Raw genomic sequence first — 25,608 nt, forward strand, 5'->3', positions numbered from 1 at the left:
CTCAACGTACCCTGTTCCAAGTCTCCTTAGCACAAAGAGGACCAAAAGCTGTAGACAAACTAGTCTCATAAGATTTTGCCTACATGCAGAAAAGAATCAGGAGAAAAATGTATTTCCCATATTGTTGCACATTAAACTCATGGCCATGGAGTCACTTATAATTTTGACATCTAAATTCTGAAGTATTTTGCACTGAATTTTGAAAAATGGTTTGATATATCTCTGAAACTAAGGTGCAGGGAACGTGACAATTAGTCTTGTCTCTATAAAATAATAGAAGTATATAAATTGTCTGATATTGCATTTTGAAATAGCACAATAATGTAATTAATGCTGTTTCAGAAACACTCTTAAGATGTAGTTACAAGTCTCATATCGTAGAAATGTCATAATGAAAGTGACTGTAAAAAGATTAATCTGCATCAGCCAAGGTATATGATGCATTGTCATAATCAAGATTTACACCTAATACTTTTTTCTTTATCCTAAGGGCTATGGCAGTGAATGAACATACTGCAAAAGCAACGTTTTCTTCCTTTGATAACAAAGTGCTGTCTATGCTGAATATAAGTATCAGCATAAGAGATATCTTGTATCAACAAGACAAAAACAAGAAAACAAAAGATAAAATATGGATTCAATAAGGCACAGCATAGTCATCTTGGAGAGTGTAGTATGGGACTACCATAGCCATGAAACCAGCGTTCAAAATATGTAATTTTCAAATCACTCGAATCCAACACTTGAATGAACAGATTTAGAAGTGGTAAAGGAAAGGAAGAGAAGATCTTGATTTGAGATTATTCTCTTCAATTCCAGGAAACACTAATACTTGGAAAAAGTATGCACACTACGGAAAAAATTCACAGATATTGTATCTGACCCATACATTCACAGAAGCAGAAAAATGGATAACAGACATGAAGGCTTTTATAAGATCCTCTAGGAAGCTTGTCTCCCCTTTCTGAAATATGAGTTTTGCTACAAGCATATAAATAGAGTAACAAACATGGCAAAATGTTGTAACATTTTCTCCTAAGAAGTAATTATTATTGGTTAAAGAATAGAAAAGAATTTATTTTCTACTGTCCAAAAAAGCCCATCCCATTAGAGAGACATGTCAAATAAATTTCATGCTCCTCTTTAACACAGGCAAATAAGAACACATGGGTTAAACAAGTGAGAATCCCCTTCCACCTCTCATACAGAGACATTTTCTGCTGGGAAACAAAAAATTATTCTCTCTTGGAACTGAATCAGAAGGCAGACCCGTCAGTCGGTAGCCAGCATATGATTCAACTCAGCTTTTCAATATGTTAAAAAGTCCAAAAGCCACCAAAAAAGGGGTTTTTGACCGAGAGGGCTGCCTCCTTCGCAGACTTCTGAAATGCCTGCTGAGCACTCCTGTGAGCCGTGCCTGCTGCAAGAGGAGCACCCCTGAGTTAAGAGAGCAGGGACTTGCGGTGACAGCTGGCAAGCAGATACTCCCTCTATCGAGGGACAGCTTTCATTCAACTAAAAGGTAGGACAAACACAAATTCCTGTAGCTGGACACTGAAAAAGAACTAGATGGATGATTAAAATACATAGTAATTACAACTGTCCCCCAATCATAGCGTTTTTAAAGAAAAAATCCAATATAGTGTTTTCTAAAAATAAAAATATGTTTATTATATAAAACAAGATGATTCATAAAATATGCTGATTTTTGCTTATGTTTTATGATTATACTAGCAAGCACAGAATAATTGAGTAACAAACACTACTGCAAGTCGGAAAAAGACATTCCATTCAAGTCTCAGGAAACGATACAAATGTTAAAATAGCACTAAGTATTCCACTCAGTGCCTGGATTGCAGAATGATTTAGCTGTGCCTTCAAATGCATTTAATATTCCTTCATGCAATGTACACAATCAGAAGACTATTTCTGCTGCAATTCACTCACATTTCCAAGGGGACATATTTTGAATGGGGGTTTTGTCCTACTCATTAAACTAACTGAAAGAAATACTACTTGTCTCCCAGATTAATCATATATTAGATTTTTACTAGCCTGATAATTTAACAAATTACTAACAATGAGTATTTCCTGTGTGTTCAAAAGACTTCGGTTTAAAATATTCCAGAGCAGCCTTGTAGCACTTACAGTAGCAGCATGCAAAACTGCCTGAGCTTAACAAAAACATGTCAGTTGCACAGAAGTGCTGAAAAATTAGATTGAAAACAGATACTTTGTTTTTTTGTTTTTTTTTTTTTTTTTGCATCTGTTTTGATGCCTGCTTTTATGTATCTACGTGAAGAAGTGTAACAAGGGTTACAAAAATTATCATTTTTTTTTGAGAAGCAGCTTATCACAGCTGTAAAACTGAGGATGCATTAAAAAATCCTTTTTTCCTCCTCCTCCCTTCAAAGATTTCCTCTCAACTGATGCCTGTTTTGGGGCCAAAAGGGTGGAAATACTTCAGGTATTTTTCAGAGTCTGCCCAGAAATGTTTGATGAAAAATTTTAGCCCATAATCCTATTTTGAACTTTATGCTCCTCAGTAACCAATTGTGGTGTTGGCCTTAATTTACTTGAAAGTTTAAGATCTGAAAACTGGCTTTTGAAGGGACAAAAATTAACTTTCAGTGCAGATTCCATATGACTCTCACTGTGGGAACTGTTACAGCTCCACTCTATGGACACAGTTAGACTAAGCTGCAACATAGCCTCTGATCTTGACTCTGGGTTCACTTTGCCATAGAACCTCCCATATCTTCTGTCATCCTCCCTCAGACTCCTCTCCCCTAAAGCCCCTGGCTCTAATTACCTTTTCCCAGTTCCTCCCAAATCTAATCTTCCCTATGCCAGACTGCCAACGCTTTGCCTACCAAAGTTCAGCTCTCCTAAACTCTGGCCATTCCCCCCACTGCCACTTCGAACCAAACTCTATCTCCTTTTCCCACAATGTCCCCTAAAAACCTCTTGCTTTCCCCTGTCTACTTCCAATTACTTTCCAATCCTTTTGGAATAGAATTAGAATAGAATGGAATAGAATTGAATAGTTCAGCTGGAAGGGACTTAAAAGGATTAGCTAGTCCAACTGCTTGATCACTTCAGAGCTGACCAAAAATCAAAGTGCATTATTAAGGGCATTGTCCCAATGCCTCTTAAACACTGACAGTCTTGGGGCACTGATCACCTCTTTAGGAAATCCCTTCCAATGTTTGACTACCTTCTTAATAAAGAAATATTTCCTCATGTCAAGTCTGCATGTCTCCTAAAGTTTTACTGCCAAATCGTCTCTCACTGAAGCTTGTGTCATCCAAGTACCCTCCCAAAATTACTGTTTTGATCCCCTCCTTCAAGCCCCACACTGCACTGGAAATCTGCTCATATGAAAACCCACCTTTCCTCAGTCTAACCCTGTACCTCCAGACACTGGAATTACTCAGTATTGCTCAATGTGCTCAATACTTCCTGTGTTTCTGTTTCTTCATAACAAAATAAAACCACTGAAGACACTTTTAGACAGAGATCAGCTGATTCGGGGCTCAAGACTAACATTTGTGCTTCAGGAAAACTAATTAATAGTCTTTCATTCCAGGTATTTGCAGTTATATTGATAATAAAAGCTCTGTAATGGCTCACCAACTCTTTAAGGAGGTCTGTTCAATCAGGTCATCTTGCATCCCAGCATGTTCTTAGGGATTCCTCAAGTGTGAAGTGGAGGATCTGGAAGGTCTCCTGCAGGTGGTCATCAGCTGCAAAGATCTGTGCATTGGCTGTGAGACCTACCCCTACACTCATCCTCACCTTTACCAACAGGAACAGTATTAAAATGGGAGAAAACTGGAGAGCACCCCAAAGAAAATGTCCATCCTTCATGCTTAAATTGGTATTGTCTTCCAATAGCATCAAGAATCTAAAAGCACTTACTTTTTAACACATTTTTGCATATAAAGCAGCCAAACGTATTTTTAAATGTAACATCATATCTTACTTGTGCAGAAGACCTAAGCAGCCTGTTACAAAGAGCAGAATGCTCTTCTTTTTAAAATGAATGTGCCAGAAATTCCCCTATGATACAGCACATGCCCTTTCTGAAATTAAAGACTTGAGACTTTGTGATCGGTAAAAGAGCTTAGCATAGCTTGCCATGAAAATTGATAATTATGCCTGCTAAAAGCAGCCTGGAGAAAGAAAAGTATCCATTTTAATAATAATTACTTTGTAGCATAAATCAAAGGAGAATATCCCTAATAATATAACATGGAGTGAGAGGGAAATGTAACAGTATTTTTTCCTAAACATAGCTGGTGTTTATTGAGCTTTATTTTCCCATAATAGTCAGTTACTGAATGCAATTATTAAAGATTCAGTATATCTTCCAGTGGTAGCCTAAAGGACCTCCAAAATGTGTGAGTGTACACATCAGTTAAAACTTAAGATTTTAATTTATCTTTCTGTTCTTCCAGGAATTGACTTATTTGCTGTGCACTACACTACAACTTTGGGTGATTATCTCAACTTACTTTAAGACATTATCTGAGGATAAAATTAAGAATATTTTCTAATATATTTATGGAATGGATTAACATAATAAAATTTAGCTTATATGGAGATGCATTTAGGAATCACCACATTAGTATCATTCTATTGAATATTGTTCGGCTTTGGACATATTTCTAACATGACAACATTTTTCATTAATGTACTCAAAATTTGGTGTCAATGTATTTTTTACGGGTTGCAGAACATTTTGGTGTGTTTTGGTAGTTCTCTCTCTACCTCGCAGGCCGGGAAACTGAGAAGGGCCATTGCCTGCTGCTCTCTGGCCCTGAGTACAACTGGCACAGTCTGGTCATACATACACTGTAAGAAATCAAGACATACCAAGAAACTAGATTTTTATCATGAAATAAAAAGGAGACAGCACGATAGGTGTACTTTGACACAGAAGTATTGTAATCTCCAAGTATTAAGAAACTGTGACTGAAGGCCCAAGAAACATGAAATGAAAATCAAATTGAACAGCCTACTGACCTTTTCATCTTTCAGGATGCCAAGCTTGTTCCTTCCCTTCCCCAAGCATCTGCTAAGGACTATTTTAAGTCAGTACACTGGGCTTGACAAAGTACGTCATTGCATTCTGACAGTTTCTTTGTAGGGTCATCTACAGCCAACATTCAGTTTTAAATACAGATTTAAACACGTTGTCTGTGTTTCAGGGAATACACAGATGTTGACCTTCCCCTGTGGCTGAGGTATGCAAAGCTGCTGTGCTATTCTTTCTGAACAATGGGAACTCGTTTCCAGATTTTTTGTCACTTCTATACTCCGTTTTTTCTTTTTCTCCTATAACGCTTATTATACGACAAACATTCCATAAGGTGACCTAATTTCTTTTCCCTTGAACAGCACAGTCCATCTTTGTCAAGGAGAGGCAGGGAAAATGGCAACAATTTTGCAGTAAAACCAATGTCATGAGTTTAAAGGCAGGAACTAAAAATTAATTAAAATAATGAAAAGTTGAGAGATTCAGAATAATCAATTTAACTTCAGGGAGTCTACTTTTGTATTTGAATTATATAAGACATAGCTCTTAAAAATGCTTAATATTTCAAATAATAGTGAGAGGTACAACCATAATTGTTATTTACTAAATCAAATGCCTATTATATTTTAATCTTGAACCTGAACCTTTCAGAACTATTCCAACATGTAACCTAGAGTTCACAGAATGATGTGAAATAGCACATATGTTTTCGTTCACATCCAAATTTTATATAAAAGTCTGTACAGTTGCTATTGTACTAATGGAAATCTCCTGGTTTCATTCGCACTTTACTTAGATTAATACGTTCTCGCTATAGGTTTAGAAAAATGACATGGACCCATCAGAGAGGGTCCAGAGGAGGCCACAAAAATGATTAGAGGGCTGGAGCACCTCTCCTGTGAGGACAGGCTGAGTTGGGCTTGTTCAGCCTGGAGAAGAGAAGGCTCCAGGGAGACCTTATTGTGGCTTTTCAGTACTTAAAAGTAGCATGTCCTGTTGTGATAGGACAAGGGTAATGTTTTTAAACTAAAAGAGGGGAGAAGCAGGCTAGACATGAGGAAGAAATTTTTTACAATGAAGGTGTTGAAACACTGGAACGGGTTTCCCAGAGAGGTGGTAGATGCCCCATCCCTGGAGACATCCCAGGCCAGACTGGACGGGGCTCTGAGCAACCTGATCTAGTTGAAGATGTTCCTGCTCATTTTGGGGGGTTAGACTAGATGACCTTTGAAGGTCCCTTCCAACCCAAACCATACTATGATTCTATGATGTAACTAAGAAACAGCTCTCCTTAATATTTATGAAGTTGACAACTCCTGCAGTCTCTAGGACAGGATAACATCACAGCTTGCGCTATTCCCCTGCTGTGGCATGAGCCACACACAATAGGAGTCCAGCCTTGGTGGCCAGCTGCTGAGCTGCCTCATCCAGGGGAGCCTATCAGCGTGGTCCACCTGCAGCTCCCTGCAACCAGCTCTGACCAATTTGTGGTCATGGGCAGGAGGGTGGCCACATCCTGGGCCCCTGCATGTTTGCACTGGAGGGCTGGCTATCTGATTCATTCAGATGCTGCTGTCGTGGCTATATATAGTCATGGATGTACATGGGAAAACAGGAGCTGGGCCAGAGGAGCACTGGACCCCTTCCTCCAACATAAACTCGCCAGCATGAACCAGTTTGAAATTACTGGCTGTCATAGATCTGAACCCAGATTGGTTTGATTTCCTGTAGAATGCCATGTTTTAACTCAGGATGCCCCAAACTATTAAGTAATCCAAAAGGATTTCAAATATCTAGAGTGCACTGATATAATCAACCTTTCAAAGTCATTAAAGATAAATTGCAACACAGCTCATTTTCAGGAGCTCCGTGTACTTCTAACCATATAAGAGAACAAATGGTTCTGTTTTGCATACAAGTTGCAAAAAATTCACACTACTCAGCTAAACCATAGTAACTGTCTACTGTGCTCATGGCCTATGAAACACGCGAAGTGATTTATGGACCTGTTCCTCCTCAGCTCACTCCTTCCATTCAATGCTGATGAAACATCTCTGTAATGTTCTTTAATTTTCTGAAATGGGAGAAAACTAAGCCAGCAAATAAGGTTGGTTAGTTTTAGCTATTTCAGCTAAAGCAGATATCAGACGAACCTGACAATTGCCACACATGGCATAAGGGAAAGAGAAGAGCATAGGAGGGGAGAAGAGGGCAGAGCAAGGGCAGAGACACTGACCTTTTGGTGGCAGCAGTATACTAGATGGGCTCAGCTCTAAAACTTTGGCTTAGTCCTTAAAGAATATCATTAATTACTCTCATAATTTCACATTAACCACAGGCTACTAAGTCCATATTCACACATTGATGTTTTAATGCAAGGTAATTCATTACATGACTTGTCCCAGAAACAGGGGGGTGACAGTTACCACATGCTGGTGGCTTATTCTCCTGCCTCCAAATTACCTTGAATTAACAGACCACAGGAGCACATATTATGTGAACCTACAAGTACCTACCCCTGGAAATACAAATAAACCATTCCAATGGTGCTGACACTTTAAGGGAAAATAAAAAGTGTGGTGGGTACTACTGAATGAAAAAGAAGTACATATCTTGCAGAAATTCAGCGAATACAATTGACGAAGTATAAAAACATGCAGTTAGTAAAGATGTTGTGTAATACATGTGAAATTATTTAAAGTCATTGCTTAAAAATAAGAGACAAATGTCAAATTTGGAATGAAGTTCTTCTCTTCACATTTCAGATGTTAAGGTCAACTTTTGCAAAAATCTCTCAGTGTTACAGTTTTCTTAGCTTTATTCCAATCATTTGTTAGGCCAAACATTATCTTGAAAGTTATTAAATTAGGAAGCAGCATTATATTACAAAGAAAAAGAGCTGGAACACTTTTGAAATATGGAAAATAACTTGCAAATGCCACAAATGCTGAAGATATGATTTCCTTTGGTTTCTGTTTTTCTCTTATTAAAGAATTATCTGTTTTGTGAAACAACTTACACTGCTGTGATGTAAGTTGAGAGCTGTCTTTCGCCATCCATACATCTAAATGCAACTAGTTCTACTCATAAAAATAGGTACTACTGGTAAATAAAAGGGCAAGAATCTCGTACGCCAACAGTTGAGGGCTAAATTTTCTAAATACAATCTCTCCTGCCCATGCAAATGACATTTCCCGTGTTAGATCAAACACTTAAACTCTTGCAGAAAACACATAGGAAATTGTAGGCTGAGTTATTAAAGGTAACCATAATGTTATATCTGTGGGAATTACTCAGAGACATCTTTAGTTTTAAATAGAAAAGTAAGAACACTTTCAGCAGTCAGGTATGTATTCTTTTTACTCTTTACAAATGCTTTTTCCTTTAAAAGAGTTTTCTAGTCTGGAAGCAGGAAGATTGACGCTGACTTGTTTGCCACCCATGTTTGTCTTATCTGTTCATTTCTCTTACTATAACAAGAAAGCATAATGCAAAAGAACATAAGGAAAAATTTGTATGTTGAATATGAATATAGAGATGCTACTGGCTGGTGCTGAAGCTGCTTTGAGAGGACGTCTGGGATGTGCTGTGATAAGTAAACAGTTCTTTTTTGACGATGGGAGTTCTCAATCCACTAGATACCTTTGTCCAGCTCCTCTGTCCTACTGAAACAAGGAATTGGACTAAAGTTGTTCAAAAGGTCACGCAAAGAAATTTTGTTAAGATGAACCAGCTTACAGCAAAATTTTGTGTTGGTTATTATCTCTCACAATCACACTGATCCCCCAGTTTTGGAAAAGTGTTAGTCCTTCTGCTTTCATCAAGAAACAGTTCCAACGAGTTGCTATTTTCATTTAGTTCTATGGAGCCAAATGGATTAGAAACACTATGGCTTGTTTCCATTTTATACTTAAGCATACGTGAACCCACATTGCAATAATTACATATGTAATTATGTGATACCATACAGAAATATTATTACATTTTCGAAATGAGGAAAATAAATTTAGATTTTTTAAAAGGCTATAATAAAATATGTTGGTTACAGAAAAAAACCCCACAATCTGAACTAGATCAGGAAAACCAAAAGAAAAAAGACTAGCAAAAGATGGAAGGTATGTAACAGTGACAAAGATGTGCAAAAGAAGAAGAAATAGAAGGGGCAAACTACGTTACTCAGTTTTAGATACCAACATATGCCTTGTTTCATTTTACATTTCAGTATTTTATCATATCATTTTTAAAAATCTAATTTGAAGCTCAAAATGCAATGAAAAAAATATTAAGTTATACATTAAGTTTTACAAATTAAAAGCTATTCACAAATCAGTTGACCTTCCATAATTTGTGGAATTAACTCCTCAGGCAAACATAAGAAAAACTGCATTCCAGCTTCAGAAAAAACAGTATCCTTCCAAGCTACACTCAAACCACTGTTAATAATTTAAGTATTTTCTCTGTCTTCAGTATTACCATGAATTTTACTCTTTTTCTTTCATGAACTGTTAAGTAAACAACATAGGTCTATAGAACAGGATAAATTCAAATAGTTCTAGCTATAGTAGAAGGAAAAAATACGCTTCCTCTACTGCCACAGAAAGCAGTGCCATGTTTTAACACTGTTGAGGTCAAATAAAAAAGTAGCACTGTTCCTCCTTGCCCACTTTCAAACTTTTTAATAGACCTTTCAACTCACTGGGCACTGTCTGGCTCCCATACCACGCCTGCTCAGAGCTCCTGCAGCCAAAGTAAACATGCGTTTCATGAGCAAAGGCCAGTTCAGAACGAGAAATTTACTAGCTGACCATCTATAACTAAGTTGGAATAACTAAATTAGTGATGGGAAAATATTTGTTAGTCTTCTGTCACCTTTTCCAGGTTGAAGGTTCTCCTCCTTTCTCACTATAAATACACACACACACACGTACATACATATAAAGTTTAATTTGCTTTTAGTAAGAGAAAATGAAGACCATATGAAACTGAGCCACAAACTTCACAGCCTTTCACAATATTATTTAGAAGAAAAAAGGTTCCAGAGAAAAACATATTACAATGTTTTCCCAACAAAAGATTATTTGAATTAAGTGCTTTTAAAAAGGAAACCCAGATTTTAAACCAATATTGAGACAGAGAGAATTTAGTTACTGAGGAATATAATGACATTTTCTAACAGCTCACTTCATCAACCATGTCACTCTTATCTCCATTCACACAAAACCACTCACATCTTGCATGTAACTGCTTCCGTTACTCTTTCAAAGCATAAAATCTTGTTTCTAACATTGTATTAGTAGCGCTGTAAATCAACATTCGACATTTCCCTTAGGCTGTTTTGGAAGCTTTAACTAATCCATTACAGGATGAAAATTATGCGTAGATTAACTGGAAAATATTTTTCAGAAAAAAACCTTTAGCCCAGTGATTGAACTGGGTATTAAGTTGTAGCAGCACTAAACAATTTGAACACTTCTTTTTTTTCTTTAATCAATACATACTTTGGGCAAATCCAAATTCCACTGAATTAAGTCAGGCTAGTATACAACACCTGGTTGTACCCAACATCACAAATACCAAAGCTGTAGTTGGTCTCAAACAAGGCATGTTTATAGTGTATCCTGTTCCTCTGCATTTTTTGAAGTATTTATACCTATTTATCCAACTGTAACAACTACAAAATAGTTTAAAAAAAAGCCTTGAGGATTGATTAGCACAGATTTTTTTTTTTTTTTAAATTCTTTAGAACCCCAAAATTTGCCTTTTATAATAATGTTGGCTGATATAATAATAGATAATTCTTCTCCTAATCCATGTTTGGAGGCTCCTCCTGCCATAAATCAGCCCCAAAATATTGCTTCTAGCAGTAAAGCATCAAACATATTTTTAAAAGATAAATTAAACTATCTTCTGTGACTCTTGACCTTCTTTATGGCAGAAAAAAAAGCACCATCATACTAACCAAAAAGATAATTGTTCTCTTAATCATGTGAACAGTTTGTGCGCCTATATGGGGCTGTTCGTGTGCTGTAAGCAGAACTTGTTCAGCTGAATCAGTAACTAAAAGCATGAGTCAACTTTTGAGCTAAAGAAGGTGGCTCTTATACTATTATCTAGACGAGCCTTTTTAGGAGACAAAGACTAATGCTACCTGCTGTCACTTACACAAATATTTAGCTGTTCACATTGTGTGGTGTGTAAAACAGGGCTTTTGACATACCTACATTTCCAGAATACTAACACAAACTACATCTATTTAAAATGAGGAAAGACAACAGCTCTAGAGTTCTTCTTGGGGATGAGGTTGTGGGGTTTTGTGCCTTTTGTGTGTATGAATCTATGTGAGTCATGGAGGTTACGATAAAATCTCTTTTGATACAAAGGAAGAATTTATTTTCTCTATAGAAGCGGACCTTTAATTCATAAAGACTCTTGTCCTCTTTTCAATCTCTAATATTTGTAAAAACTGCAGTAACACAGATTTCTCAGTGAAAAGGTATTTTATATAGGTTTAACAACAGATGTTCTCTGCTGAAAGGAAAATATCTGCTTTTCCAATGGGTGTGGAAGTATTTATCTTTCACTTTTTTCTAAAATCGCTCAATTGCCAAGTGAAGTTCTAGGAAAGCAGTGTCACAGACACCAAACCTGTCCTCCCTGGATCCACTGCTCCATAGCATGCTCCTTAATAGGTTATGCATATTTGTTAAAACCTTGCCATTTGCCACACACCAGCTACCACATTTTGCAGTTCAGAACGAATAAGTTCTTTGGTTCAAAATCATAAGTACATACAATAGGATTTCCAGCCTCCCCACTTATCCAGCTCCAAAGCCACTTTCCACTAAGCATCTAATAGAGAACTGCTGCATGGAGGAGGCTCCTGCCAATTCCCAGTTTTGTATGCTCTGGCATTTTGATGGAAATAGCTTGGTCTAAATGAAAACGTTCTTTCCCCTTTCCAGCAGCATTCTTTTTCCACTCTATTCATATTCTGTAACAGTACTATTTCTTTATGCCGTAATTTGATAATTCATTTTTAGGTGACAAGAACTGGCAGTTCTACACAATCTGTTGGATGCAGCAGAGACATCTGCCCCAGGCAGGTGCAACCAGACTCTGTTCACACCCTGGCCTGGCTGTATGTGAAGAAACAGCAGTCTGGTAGCAGTTTAGTTGCATTAGCATGCACGTTCCCTTGCTAACAGACCCATCAAGTGCTCAGGCACTGCACCACTCCAGGATGATCATGTAGCATCTACCTGAAGCCTGTTTTCCAGCCAGCCCACTTCTGCAGAAGTACAACGGTTTGGTGCCAGCTGCACAGATGTGCCCAATGAGCCCAGAGGTCCAAATATCAAAAAAAGCAGGATTTGCTTGGTGCAGCTGGCCAGAGGCATGAAACACACTGAGGAGCACCCTCCTATAAAGGTGCAGCTGTAAGAGAAGAGGCAACTTCCCAATAATTCAAAGGAAAGCTCAACAAATCTAATAGGGCCAACTAGAAACTAGCACTTAAAGATGTGAGGAGTGTGAATGCGAGGAGTGTAAATGTGAAATTAGAGCTTGTGAAAGCTTAAGGACAGCCAGAGGAAAAGTACAACCTGCTACCACAGTCCCAAATAGAAATCAGTGTCCCTAATTTATTTGTGTGCATTTGGCAAGTCACAGAAACGGTTTTATATCCACTCTTCTGGATGAAAAAAAAGGCAGTTGTTGGGTGCCTTTCAGCAGAACTTGCTAGATGCAAGTTCAGTGAAGCATCTGTCAATAGAAACACTGTAAAATGTTTCTGGTAGGTCATGTAGGCTTTGGGGCTGCCAGGCTTGAGAGCATTCCTTTATTCATTTGTATTTGCTACCACAGCCTTATTTCGACCTTACCATTTCCTGTTTAAACTCATTTTCCAGATTGAAAGACACACTTCAGACTAATTTAGCAGACTATTCTAATAGAAAACCTTCGACGAGGGCAGGACTTCAGTCAATATGGACAAAGTCAGGATCCAACAGACTCTACTTAAGAGATGCAGGGGGCCAGTCTAGATGTTTACTCTGGTGAATAGTTGCCTGTCATACTGCTTCTCAACATGTGCAAAGATGAGTTTTAGTGTACAGAGCCTGAAATAATTTTGAAGCTACTCATAACAAATAATTAACTGAGCTCTAAAAAGCACAAAATAATAATTCTCAAAGTATGATTACGTTTTTGAAAGCTGTTTGGGGAGAGAGAAAGATGATACTTATAAAACCAAAGATTTCGATGCACCTAAGATTAAGTGTCAAAAATAGTTTGAGGAATGTTCCTCCTATGATACGGAAAGAATAATGGTAATATATTTTCTGTGTAATTTCATAAACTTATCAGGATACATTTTTTAAATCACTTTTCCAAAACTAATGAAGATTTTGTAAACCCACATCCTTAATTTATGATATTTATATGTGGTCTGAAATGGTGCTGGAATCAAATACTGAAAACAAGATGATACTAGATAACTTTTCATCTCCATACACACAGAATATGTCTTTTATAAAAATACATACTTGTAAAGTTTATTTGGGCAAGTCTGTATACTTACATAAAGTATATGTAGATATATACACATATTATGTAGATATTATACACATTTATGCTGCATCCAAAATACAGAATAGGTATCATATCCAAACAAGTAGCAAGAAGGATACAAATCTGATTAGAAGAAAAAGATGTGAATGTAGAACTATTGAAGTAATTTTTAAATCTGAAATTGAGAGAGAAGGAAGTGTTCTGAAAATACTAAACTAAGAAAAAAATTATGTTCCTTTGGAGATATAAGACTGATTGTGTCTGAAGTAGCCATCTATGATAGTTCCAGATGCTTAAATTCTCTCAAATCAAAATAAGCCTGCATTGTTTAATGAAGTTCATTTTCCCTTGCATAGTAAAATAGTATTGCACAACACTTTAATAGAGAATTCACATTTAAAAGTAAAAAAAAAAAAAAAAAAAACCAAACAAACCAAACCAAACCAAACCAAAACTATCAAAACAAATTCCTAACAAACATTCAGAAGATGTGATCACAAATCATCTAAAGGGAGCTCCCCTACAGCGTGAATTTGGAATTCTCCTCCTGAGAATCAGGAGCTCCCTGTGAAGCAACCAGAGTAACCCACAACTAAATTAAGACTAGGATGTTATGTCCTTACAGATATACTTTGGGAAGAAACAGAAGCAACTGGGCAAGCTTCTTTGGTTTGTGTTATGACAGTCGGAATGAATTACTGTAATGACCCCATCTCACTTTAGCCACTGAAAATACTTAAAACTATGTTTTGCTCAAGGAAGAATAAGCTGGAGACACATGTCACGACTTCAGAGAATTACAAGGAAACCTCATAGTGATTTCTCAGATAGCAAGAAGGCTCTTCAGTCTTGCCAAGTTTAAATATAATTGAAGAAAACAAGTGACTGAGCAACTGCGAGAAGGAACCTGAAACAAGTAGAGTATCGTAAAAATATCCATATATTTTTTTCCCTGCTGGATGAAGATCCTGCAAAGTTCAATAAAATAAAAGTTCCCTGAATGGCAAAGCTGACCTGATGGAGCAGGCAGCATTCTTGGGCTGTTGTGACAACAGAGACATTTTATCACAAGCCTGAGGTACTCTGCAGCTTCTCAGAGCTAAGAGCCAGGGAGTAGGTTTTTCTTTTTTGAGTGCATACAAGCAAAAATAGCGTGTGTAATGTAAAATTTCATTTTCACCCAGTACATCCAGCCTAGCACTCAAATTCAAATGACCTTCAGTTCTGCTGAATGAGAAAGATGCTATTTATGATGAGACAGAATGAAAATTCTGCTCTAAGACAGTATGACAAGAAGTATAACAACACTAGAAAATCCAAAGCTTTCACCTAAAGTAGATGGTGATTTCTTCTGAAGATTCAGGATTGCTGGCTTTTTTCTCAGGAATGCATTTTAAAGTGAGTCAATGGACAGGTCTGCATTGTCAGTACTCTCATGTTAAATATTGAGTTTTGGATACAGTGTTTTTGAAGGCAGGATTAAATAGACTAAAATATTACCTCAACTATGTGTTAGTTAAATTACACTATTTAAAATCAGTGATTCAATATGGTCAGACAATTTGAAAGAAGAATATAGTGTATAATGCAGCAGTTTCTTGCTATCTAAAGCCTCTATTGTAGCAACTCAAAAAATGTATTTCTGGGCCTCATTTTTCAGGAAAGGACTCTTACCTTACTTACACTGCTTGGTTCCAAGGAATCCCTTCTTGATAATGCAGCAGCATCAAGAGCTGATATAAGGAGTAATGAGAAATTCCTTCACCCATACCATACTGAATGGCACATACAGAGCACAGCAAATAGTAGGAGGAAGCATCAAATATATGGAGGAGCAGACAGCAAAGTTGAAGATATGGAAGATGGAAAGAAACGCATAGAAGGAATCACTGGAAGGCAGAGATGGGCTTTCCTTTCTAAAATTTATTGCTTACATGTTTTAAATGTAAAGCATGCAGTGTTGACATTTCCAGTTAAAAGCTAACTGTCTTCTCCATAACACCCACTTCCACCAGCCCAGAGAGTCTTCAGATTAAATCCTTTTCCTTTAAAGGGAGTAAATACACATCCTGACATGCTTTGTGAAAGAGGATAGCCTGAAAGCAAAATAAGTTTCCTTTATTGTGCCCTTAGTTCAGATTTTGCCTTTTCTAAATTTTGGAAAGCAACATTCAAGAACTGACAGGCTTTGAAAAAAATCAACAGTAGAGCAGAGGAAAGGCAAAGGCGGAGGTCTTCTTAAAATGCATTTTTCCCTATTAGTTCTATTCTGCTAAAAACAAACAAAACAAAAACAACCACAAAGAAAGACAAATCAACAAAAACCTTTGTTGCTGTCAAGAATATTCATCTTGACACAAGACATTTTTTACAGTGGGAACAATCCAACACTGGAACAACCTCCCCAGGGACGCGGTAGAGTCCCCATCACTGGAGGTTTTCAAGATGGAATTGGACAGGGTGCTAGATAATCTCATCCAAGATCCCCTTCCCACAACAGGCTAGACCAGACGATCTTTGGAGGTCCCTTCAAACCTGGGCTATTCTATAGTGATTCTATTGTATTCTATTATTCCATATTGGAATCTTCTACTGTTGTAATATGTCCCTCTATGCTCCCAAAACCAATAGGTGAACAATCAGCATGGATCACAGGTATGAAGGCAGATAAATTTACCTAATTGTTAGATGCCATTTAAATTACTTTGTATAACAGAACACTTCTGCAATAAGATCTTACACTCTGCAGCAAGATTAATATTTGCAGTACAAGCAAGATGTTATGCAAACATCTTCTGTCTTTCTCAGTCTTTCAAAGGAGATCCAGCCTAATCAGAAACAGAACAGAACAGTTACCTCCAATATGGTCTGATCTATATCATGGGAATTTGGAAAACATCCTGGGGAACAAGAGAAACACTGAAAAAATGGGTCAATCCAAAACACCTGCCTATCGTAATATCTTGTCTCAAACAGTAGCTATAAGCAAATAACATGTCCCAACAGTCCAAAAAAATAAAATTAACACCCCCATCTTCCAGTGCCTAACTGTTCTAAATACAAACTATAATAAAAATGTGGTGACCTGTGTGATCTCATCCTCCTCCATCAATGAAGGTACTTAAAACTGCATTTTAGGAAGGTTTGCCTTAAAAGTGGACAGCATCCTGCTGTGATTGAGTCCTTTTGGGTGGTTCTGCCATCACGGGCACTAAGCACCAGGCTCAAAGAGATTAAGGCATTTTAGAGCATTCAGTATTGAAGCTCACTACACAATGGACAAAGAAGAGTGAGATACTTAAGGATAGAATTATAATTGCCAATATATTGAGTGGCAAAATGCCTCAGTCAGCCACTTGGAGAAAGTCATGCATCTGGAATCTTACCTCCAGCCTCATCTGACAGCCACAATTAGTTGCCTCTATAAAAGTGGTATTCAGAGCACAAAACTGCCTCTGCCACTTAGGAGTGAAGCTGTCTGGGGCATGAGCTTAGATCTCTCACTGCCTAGACGGACGCAATTTTGAGTACTCAAGCACCTACAAAACTCAAATCAAAATGCGTTGTGCCTAACAAGGCATGAGATTTTAAAGGGTAGCACGGAGGGTGTTGGTCTCTTCTCCCAAATAGCAAGTGATAGGACAAGAGGAAATGGCCTCAAGTTGCACCAGGGTAGGTTCAGATTGGATATTGGGAAAAAATTCTTCACAAAAAGGGTTGTCAGGCATTGGAACAGGCTGCCCAGGAAAGTGGTTGAATCACCATCCCTGGATGCGTTTAACAGGTACATAGATGAGTTTCTTAGGGACATGGTTTAGTCCTAGAGGTAGGTTATGATTTTATGATCCTGAGGGTCTCTTCCTACCAAAATGATTCTATGATGCTATCAATTTACTGCTATTGAAACAGGAGGGGTCATATGCCACTGGCATCCAAGATTCCTGGCATGAGGGCACTAAGACAAGCTAGAAGGCTGTATAACCATGAAAATCCTTAGTACCTGCCTAACCACAATATCTAGGAGGAAACAAAGGGCAGGGAAAAACAAACAGAAACAAAATTAAAATAAACTAATTTTTTTTTTTTTTTTTTAAAGGCTATTTTTTATATTCTGGTTACTCTGAGAGATGAAGCCGAAGAGTGATCACTTATGCATATATGCAGAGCTTCAAAACTCTAATCTTCTCACCATATTAACATGTTGTAATGATAAACCTGTTTCCAAAACTATCTTACAATTCGCTTTCACCAAGGAATGCGCCCCAAAAGATGCATTTGTATTCCTAGCCATATTTATAGTCCTCTACAGATTATTCTGATATATATAGAAGGACAGAACATCAATAGACCAACCAGCTCCAATACATACAGAATAAAGAAAGCACTTCTAAGTCCTCATATTGAAGGACAATAACTAAATTTCAGAGCAAACATTCAGTACTAGACAAAAGAAAACAAATGCCAGACCTTGGGAAAACAGAATTAAAAACAAAACAAACCAAACAACTTTAACTACTTTGTTGCCTTTTTCTTTTATATACTTCAAAAGTAAAACACACTATTCTTCAAAAAGAGTCAGGAACATTGCAATACTCATCTCTAAAAGGGGCAAACTTCATAAATGACTGGGATGAAGAAGAGAAGAAATTCTAGTGAGAAGAGATGGCAAGCCTAAAGGTAGTATAATTGAGAATTTAAACTTTGCAAAATCACTAGTTTCTTACTCTTTGGAACTATTTGGCAAGAGGTTCCAAGGGAAGGCAAATATCAGTAAAGAGAGAGAATGCAGAGATAAAGTGATCATGTTTTTAATTATACAATTATAAAGGACACATAGGAAAGACTTGTATTCTTCTGTGTGTGTGGTTTTTTTCCTTTCTTTCGAAGATTTATTTTTAATTTGTAATAATTTAGTTTTAATACACAGCACTTGCAACACCACTTTTGGTAGATTAAACAGCTTTTAATAATAATATTAAATGTCATTAATAGTAACACTAATAAAACGTAAAGACTGTGAAAATAGTTCTAGTTGAAACAAAAAACTGTTGCCCTCAATTGTAAAAGCATAAAAGAGCTTAACCATTACAATAATTACCTGAGATTATAATGCATTTTGCTTCATCTTTAGTGGGAAGTGTGAGGTTTCCTCATGATAGCTTTTCAGACGATTCAAACTTTGCTACATTATCAACATTCCAACTCCAATTTCTTACACCTCAGGCTATAAGGTAACTCCGAACACAAAATATAGTCCTCTTAACAATCACTTTTTTGCAGTTGTATGCATGTAAGTATTCAAAATAACTGCCCACAACTATTAGACACATAAAAAGACGTGTAGATGCATCTGAGGTATCATACTGGCCCTACAGGTATCCCAGGAATGAGGGACTCCAAGGGCAGCACTAACAACTCAGGAGAGAGGCTTCTCCCAGGGCTTTGAACAAACAGTTCAAGTCAGTTTTCTACCAGAACAACCAGATGGTTGTGCTGCCTGCGCTATCTTTCAGGAGAAGGACAGTTTAAAAATATTGAAATGTTAACTTGCTCTCTAGTCTGGAAGTTGCAGAAGTCAGTTCTCAACCAAAACAGATAATCTGATCCTTTACTTCTATGATTGCTTTTTGACTTTTCACTCTCAAAAGACTAAGATTCTGAGTTCTCCTGAGCCCGTTTAGCCCTAACTAACAGATTCATAGACTGTGACAGCTTCTCTAGAAACTGCAGACTGTTTTCTTAGAGAATACGAATATTTACAGTGAGGCCATTCTCTCTGATTCTAGAAGATGATCCAGCATATCAAAGAAATTCCACTCATGCTCCTGCCAGCACTCAGTTTCCCAGCAGTGTTGACACTCCCTGCACGATGAGCCTAAATATATTTTCCCCTAAAGTACCTGCAAACTATTGGTACACAAACAAAAAAACCTGTTCTAAATGGGATGAGTGACTCAGGGACAGAGTACTGCACGAAGGCCTTGGAGAGAGAAGTCTGCCAGAAGCTCAGCCCAGTTCACATAAACATCCTGCGGTCATCAGCACAGCCCAAGGTGGAATCCAGCTCTGAAACCCAAAACAATTTATGTACACAGGACATACCAGAAAAGATCTGGATTTAGACAGGTATAAAAAGTAACCAGGAGAAAAATATGGTACTAATGTTAATTTTACTTTTACGTACTAATACGTAGGTAAGCAAATACATCCCACTATAGGTTACACAGGAGGCCTATTTTCTGAAACAATAACCTCTCTCTGAATGACCCAACATGTTCTTGGTGACCCAATATTTCAATGGACAAACAGTGTTATGTTTAGGTTCTGAACATCTTTAAACGTTCTGCTTTTTTTCAGCTTTATACAGAAATATTTCAAACTAGTAAATGAAAGTTTCAATCCAAAAAACAAATTGCAAATCTCATTCCTTTAACTTCTACTCAACTTTCAGGTGGATCTTCTGTATATAGGTATTCTTTCTGATTCTATTGCATCTACTTCTAATACAGAAGTCTATTTCTCACTTAGCCAAAAAATGTGAAGTACCTTCAAAACAAAAGCGCTAGCATGCAGAATGACACCGCAAATATAAAGAGAATTTTGACTTGTTTCTAATGCAGAATTGGATAACCAGATACTGATAAGCCATGCAATGGCAATAAGGCAATGTTGAACAGACTCTACCAGACTTAATGATAACGATGTCATGAAACCAGCATAAATGAAACACTTCAAGCAAGTAACAACATTCATTTTAGCCTTAGCTTCCCAGATTCCACACTTGTTTTTGTTGAAAAATAATTTAGAGTAACATGGCAAACAGTCTCAGAACTTCCAGGGTACAAATACATCTTCCCTTTTTACATGTTAAAAAGCCCTCCAAGTCATCATATGATATTTTTTTCCTCTGCATACAAATAGTGATACTAGCTTTCAAACTAGGGTCTACAGCTTGCGGGTGGCCAAATCTTTGCACCATTTGAACAGTCATGAATACGTGCCAGGGCAGACAGCCACTTGTTTAAGTTACATTCCTCTTAATTTCTGTCTAAAGTGAAACCATAGACAAGTCCAAGACACTTGGATTAGATGTTCACTACAGATCTTGATCAAGTCTCATTCCCTTATAATTCAGTGATATGGATATATTCCCCAGCCAGCCAAAATACATTCAAAAAAATTACCATTTTAAAGCTCTAATTGGAAACACAGAAGTGATGTGAATTTGGACAACAGACTTCCTTTGCCAAAGGTTTTTCTAAAGTTAACTTTCAAGTGCTGTAAAGACCTACTAAATCCATTCAGTAGCAAGAATAAAATGAAATAAAACTACGGCAGTTTTATATTCAAACTACAATGAAAAACCTCAGTCAAAACAGTATAATACATAGTTAAATGAACATACCCACAAGTATGCCTAAGATGCAAACACACAGTAGACCATCACAAGCTACACATTGATGATGATTGCTCCTTCCTACAACAGCTTGGAGCACAGAGCCAGCTGACCACAATGCATTTACTGTGCCTTTCCCTCTGTTTTTGTAGCAGCTCAGCACAGGTTGCAGCCAGGCTGCTAAGTAGAGTAAAACTGTTTCAGCTTTTCAGCACTAGGGTCCAAGAGCCTGCACATAGCCAGACAGGATGGGTTCAAACCCAGGTTAAGGCACCGACATGTAAGACTGTTTAATTTCCAGCTCAGCTGTACCCAAACACCATTTTTTTTTTCTCTTGAATTTCCATATTACATGGGCTTACATTCACCTAGTACAGTGAACCGCTCACATTTCTTCTCCATTTCATGAAAGTTTGGTCAGAAAATCGTCAACGATGGCTAAGTAAAAGTGGAGCACCAGGAGCATCAGCATCCTCCCTCCTCTTCTTTTGTTACTGAAGAAACCCATAGGTTCTACACAATTTCTCAAGGAAGACGTTGCATGAGATAACCATGAAATTCAGACTACATATCACAATCTAGACTATGTGACACAGATAACTGACTCCCTCCATATCCCCTTTCCTATCATATCTGACTCTCTTGCTAACCCCATTTCAAGGTCCTAACTTTTTATCCTGGTTATTGCAGATTTGTAGAAGACTTCTTCCACTCCAGACCTGTAGCAATATCGACATCTCAGAAAATCAAAAAAAGTTGTGACAACTATGAAGTCAAAGGTACAGTCAATTTACTGTCAATGTCCAGAAAGGTTTGAGGTCTTCAGTGGAACCTGCACACCTAAATCCAAAAGCAACACACTCAAAACCTCAAGCAACTTCTGCTTGCAAAGTTCTGTATGCATCAGAAATACATCAGACTCCTATCTGTTAACTCCATGGAGATCCTTGCTTACATCTCACCATCAACGGGTGCAGAAGTCATCTAATGTCACCTCCAGCAAGAGTTGAATTTTCAGTTTTATTTTTCTGACATTTACTACAGCAGCAGCAGAGTCAGTAATATCACCATCGGAAACAAGCTGGCAGTTCGGTCAGGTTGATTGTCATGAGATTAGTAGTGCTGATCCTTCCGCCTATCTGGATCATTTTTTGCTCCTGTAGTTTAGAATGTATTTACCTTCTCCACATATGAACCGCTTCTATGTAACTATCTTTCAATCCTCAAATCTTTGAATGTGAGAGCCTACTGGTTACAGTACTTTAAAAATTCTTCATATCGATATGATTTTTCCCCTATGAAATGGAGAGGACATTGACATAGCATCACCTATAAAACTTTGCAGCCCTGATGCATTTTCTGTAATAATAAAAGCAGCCACTTCATTAGGACTTCATTACAAGCAGGTAATTATGACTCTCCTTTATGACAGTATAATGCTCATAAAAATCCAGTCTCAGCTTAGTGAAACTAGAAGTAATCATCAGGAACAATTAGGCTCCATAGATTCAAGTTTATTTTGCATAAGGGAGAGAGAGTATAGAACGTTTATATGCACCCATCAACAGAACCTTCCTAAGTTAATTTAAATAAATGAAAAGGAATCAGCAATACTTAAAATGCCAGACTTATAAAACAAATCCCTTATTTTTAAAGTGAACTCAGACGACTTTTATTTGTTCTGGCTGTACAAGTCTGGATTTCCCCTACCACCACCACCTTTGGCACCTGTTTTTAAACGTGAAAGTTTAAAAACAACTCTGTGCCAATTGTCCAAACCACAGCAGGTAGTAAGGTCAATGAATGAGACTATTCAGCAGGCTGACTACCTGCTCCAGTGGGTACGCTAGAGACAGCAGCTGTTAAACCTATTTTTCACCAACTAATTGGAGGATTCTTCTAATTAAGTAACACTTGAGGAACCGCTTGAACTTTTTCACCCTTGGGAAAGTAGGGTTGGTTCCCACCCTTCTCTTACAATGGTTTCTACTTTATCCACTGTGGTCCAGAGGAGTCTGAAAGCAACCTTGAGTCCAGCATGCACAGAGGGAGAACAAGATGTTAAATACACCAATATAAGAGAAAAATAGAGAATGAATTAAAGAAAACATAGTCATTTTCTTGAGATGAAGCAGGGCTGTTTCTATTTAGCATTTTTGTATGAAGGCTCTTTCTGCTGTTATTACCAGGTTTTTAAACCAGAACCTCAGGAACTTACTAAAAATAGAAAGACTACTTGCAGTAATCTTTAAAGACCAATTATATATTTCGGGTGTTTGAAATCTTTAACACATCCTGTGAAATGATCTGGACCCACAGAAAACAAGCCTCCCTCCTTCCATTACTCCCAGGAAAGTTTGATTGCATTTTAGTCCAAATAATTTTCTTACTTACTCAGCTTACAGAAAAGCTTCATAAACCATTGTACTGACACAACTGAGAGTGCAGTCAAGATCAGGCAGAAGGCTGAAAATGAGCAATTTGAGGCAAAAAGAACTGGAAACCTCTTCACCTGGTTACATTTAAGCAGCTCCAGAAACAGTTTTGTGGAATCCTCTCCTAAATATCTCAAGTCAAATTTTTGTATTTGCTTAGGCTCTTCAGTGGTCAGGCCATATGATTTTTGCTTTCTTTTTTTCCTAAATTGTGCACAAAGTTACTTGGACATTTCTGTTCTCTTCCATCATAAAGATACAAGTCCTGCCATCACCTCCACACTTAGAATTTTAAGCAAATGTAGTGAAAAATCCAAACTTTAAAGATATAAATAAACATTTACGCTACTTACTCAGAAATGCATTTGTGAGAAGAAGAATGAATATCAATATATAAAAACAGCTTTGTGTTTTCAATATCTTGAAAACTGCTCTGTTTTCATTTAGAGCCACACAACTGATATGAGTTTCAAATTAATGCATTCATTTGATCAATATTTCTTCTTTTTATTTTCAGAGGCAGGGGAAGAAGGAAAAAAAATGAGAAAGGAATGAGGTCAGGCCAGCAGCATACCCAAGGTACTGGAAAACATCTTTCCTAACACCAGTACTTCTGCTCGGTATGTTTTGCTCTAGTACCATAAATTCTCTAAGATGGGTGAAGATTACCTTATCTTTATATAAGCATAATGAAATGGGGCCACAAACAACATTGTATTATTGATGAATGCTTTTTAACAATAATATCTGAAGGAATGTATAATCAGACATTCACATCAGCCTCAAAGCTTTCTCTATAACTGATGCAGAACACATCTTTTCCTGATGTTTCGGCATGGTTATTCAATGCCTCTGCAAGTTAACTTAGTCAGAATACAACGGTAAATATTTAACTGGGTGTCATCTATTTAAATATACCACTATACTAAATAGAACTCTTGTGATCAACAGTTACCTGAGCTGAACAGAACAAACTGGCCAGCAGTCAGTCAGTTTTGCAGTGCCAGAATAAATACAGACTATCTTTCCATTACTACTTGAAAGTAGGACTTTTATTCAACCACAATTACAAGCGTTAGAAGTACAAGGGCTCTAAATCTATAAAAAGACTAATTCAGGACTGTAGGAGTAACACAGTTTATTTGTAGAGAGAATTGTTTATTGTATCACGAAGTATGAATACGGATGGGACTGCACAGCCCCGCAGATTACCTCAAGAAGCATCTATTAATTACAAAAGATGACATACATTCTGAAACTCAAAAGAAATCTTATTTATTTTGCAATTGGCAAGGTAAACATTTTCTTCAATAAGATGTTTTGCCGTCCCATGCAGCCCAAGTGGCTAGTGTTGGAAGAAAAAAAACCCTCCATGTAAATACAATGTAACAATAACTACAAAGCAAAGAAGCAACAATGAAAACAAAACAAAATCCCCCAGATTTCCCACAGCTATTGAACTTATACGTTTTCCTGCTTCCTGTTTCTTTGGATGCATTTGACTGTGAGCAGTAAGAAGCTGAAAAACCCGTGTTAGTTTTCCCCATTGAGGTACAGTGGAACACTTTGTTCCCTTGCGCTCCCATTGAGAGCTCACCCGGCTGCTATCGCGGGAGCATGCAAACACTCCTCAGCATTGTGTGACGGAAAGGGAGAGAGGATGGTTTTAAACCATGGAGGTGAGATGATTTAGGAGTTTCCAGAGCATCATAAAGTGCACCACAAACTAGGAAACCCACTTCTTTAATTTCATGGCAGGCTTTCAAACTCACACTTAGAAACTCCTAAGTGCCTTTCTCAAAGAACTTAAAATTGGAGACTGACAAATTTCTTCACCAAAGATGGTGCTACAAGCTGTTAAAGTACCCTTTAGTAAAAGAAAACAGACTAGGGTAGAGCCTTCAAAGTTTGCTTAAAGCAGATAACAAAATTGGAACCAACAACATCAGGAAGCACCAGGCACAGATACGGAACCAGAAGTGGCAAAATAATTGTGTCCTCTTAACAGTGTTGAGATTTTATGCCATCAACAAAAAGTTACTCCAAATTTTTCAGACTTCTTTTTAAACTACAGGAAAAATCTCCCATCAACAGATTCTTGCCTCTTCACAGCTGAGATTACCCAGCCAAACAAAAGGAGTAAACAACCCCTTGAGGTTCCTTGGCTA

The 25,608-nt window shown here is 37.4% G+C and overlaps 1 protein-coding gene and 1 long non-coding RNA gene across 2 annotated transcripts in view; one reads left to right on the plus strand and one right to left on the minus strand.

Annotated features, from left to right (window-relative positions):
• The window catches only part of NT5DC1 (5'-nucleotidase domain containing 1), a 137,644-nt gene that overhangs the window by 83,619 nt on the left and 28,417 nt on the right, over nucleotides 1-25,608 (minus strand). The gene's annotated exons all lie outside the window — the stretch shown is intronic.
• Nucleotides 1,385-24,054, plus strand: LOC139827595 (uncharacterized). The gene is made up of 3 exons (XR_011738410.1): nucleotides 1,385-1,522; nucleotides 21,696-21,784; nucleotides 23,958-24,054. It is a non-coding gene; the product is annotated as an uncharacterized lncRNA (long non-coding RNA).

The sequence above is a fragment of the Patagioenas fasciata genome, chromosome 3 (assembly GCF_037038585.1).
Source record: "Patagioenas fasciata isolate bPatFas1 chromosome 3, bPatFas1.hap1, whole genome shotgun sequence".
Taxonomy (NCBI): Eukaryota; Metazoa; Chordata; class Aves; order Columbiformes; family Columbidae; genus Patagioenas; species Patagioenas fasciata.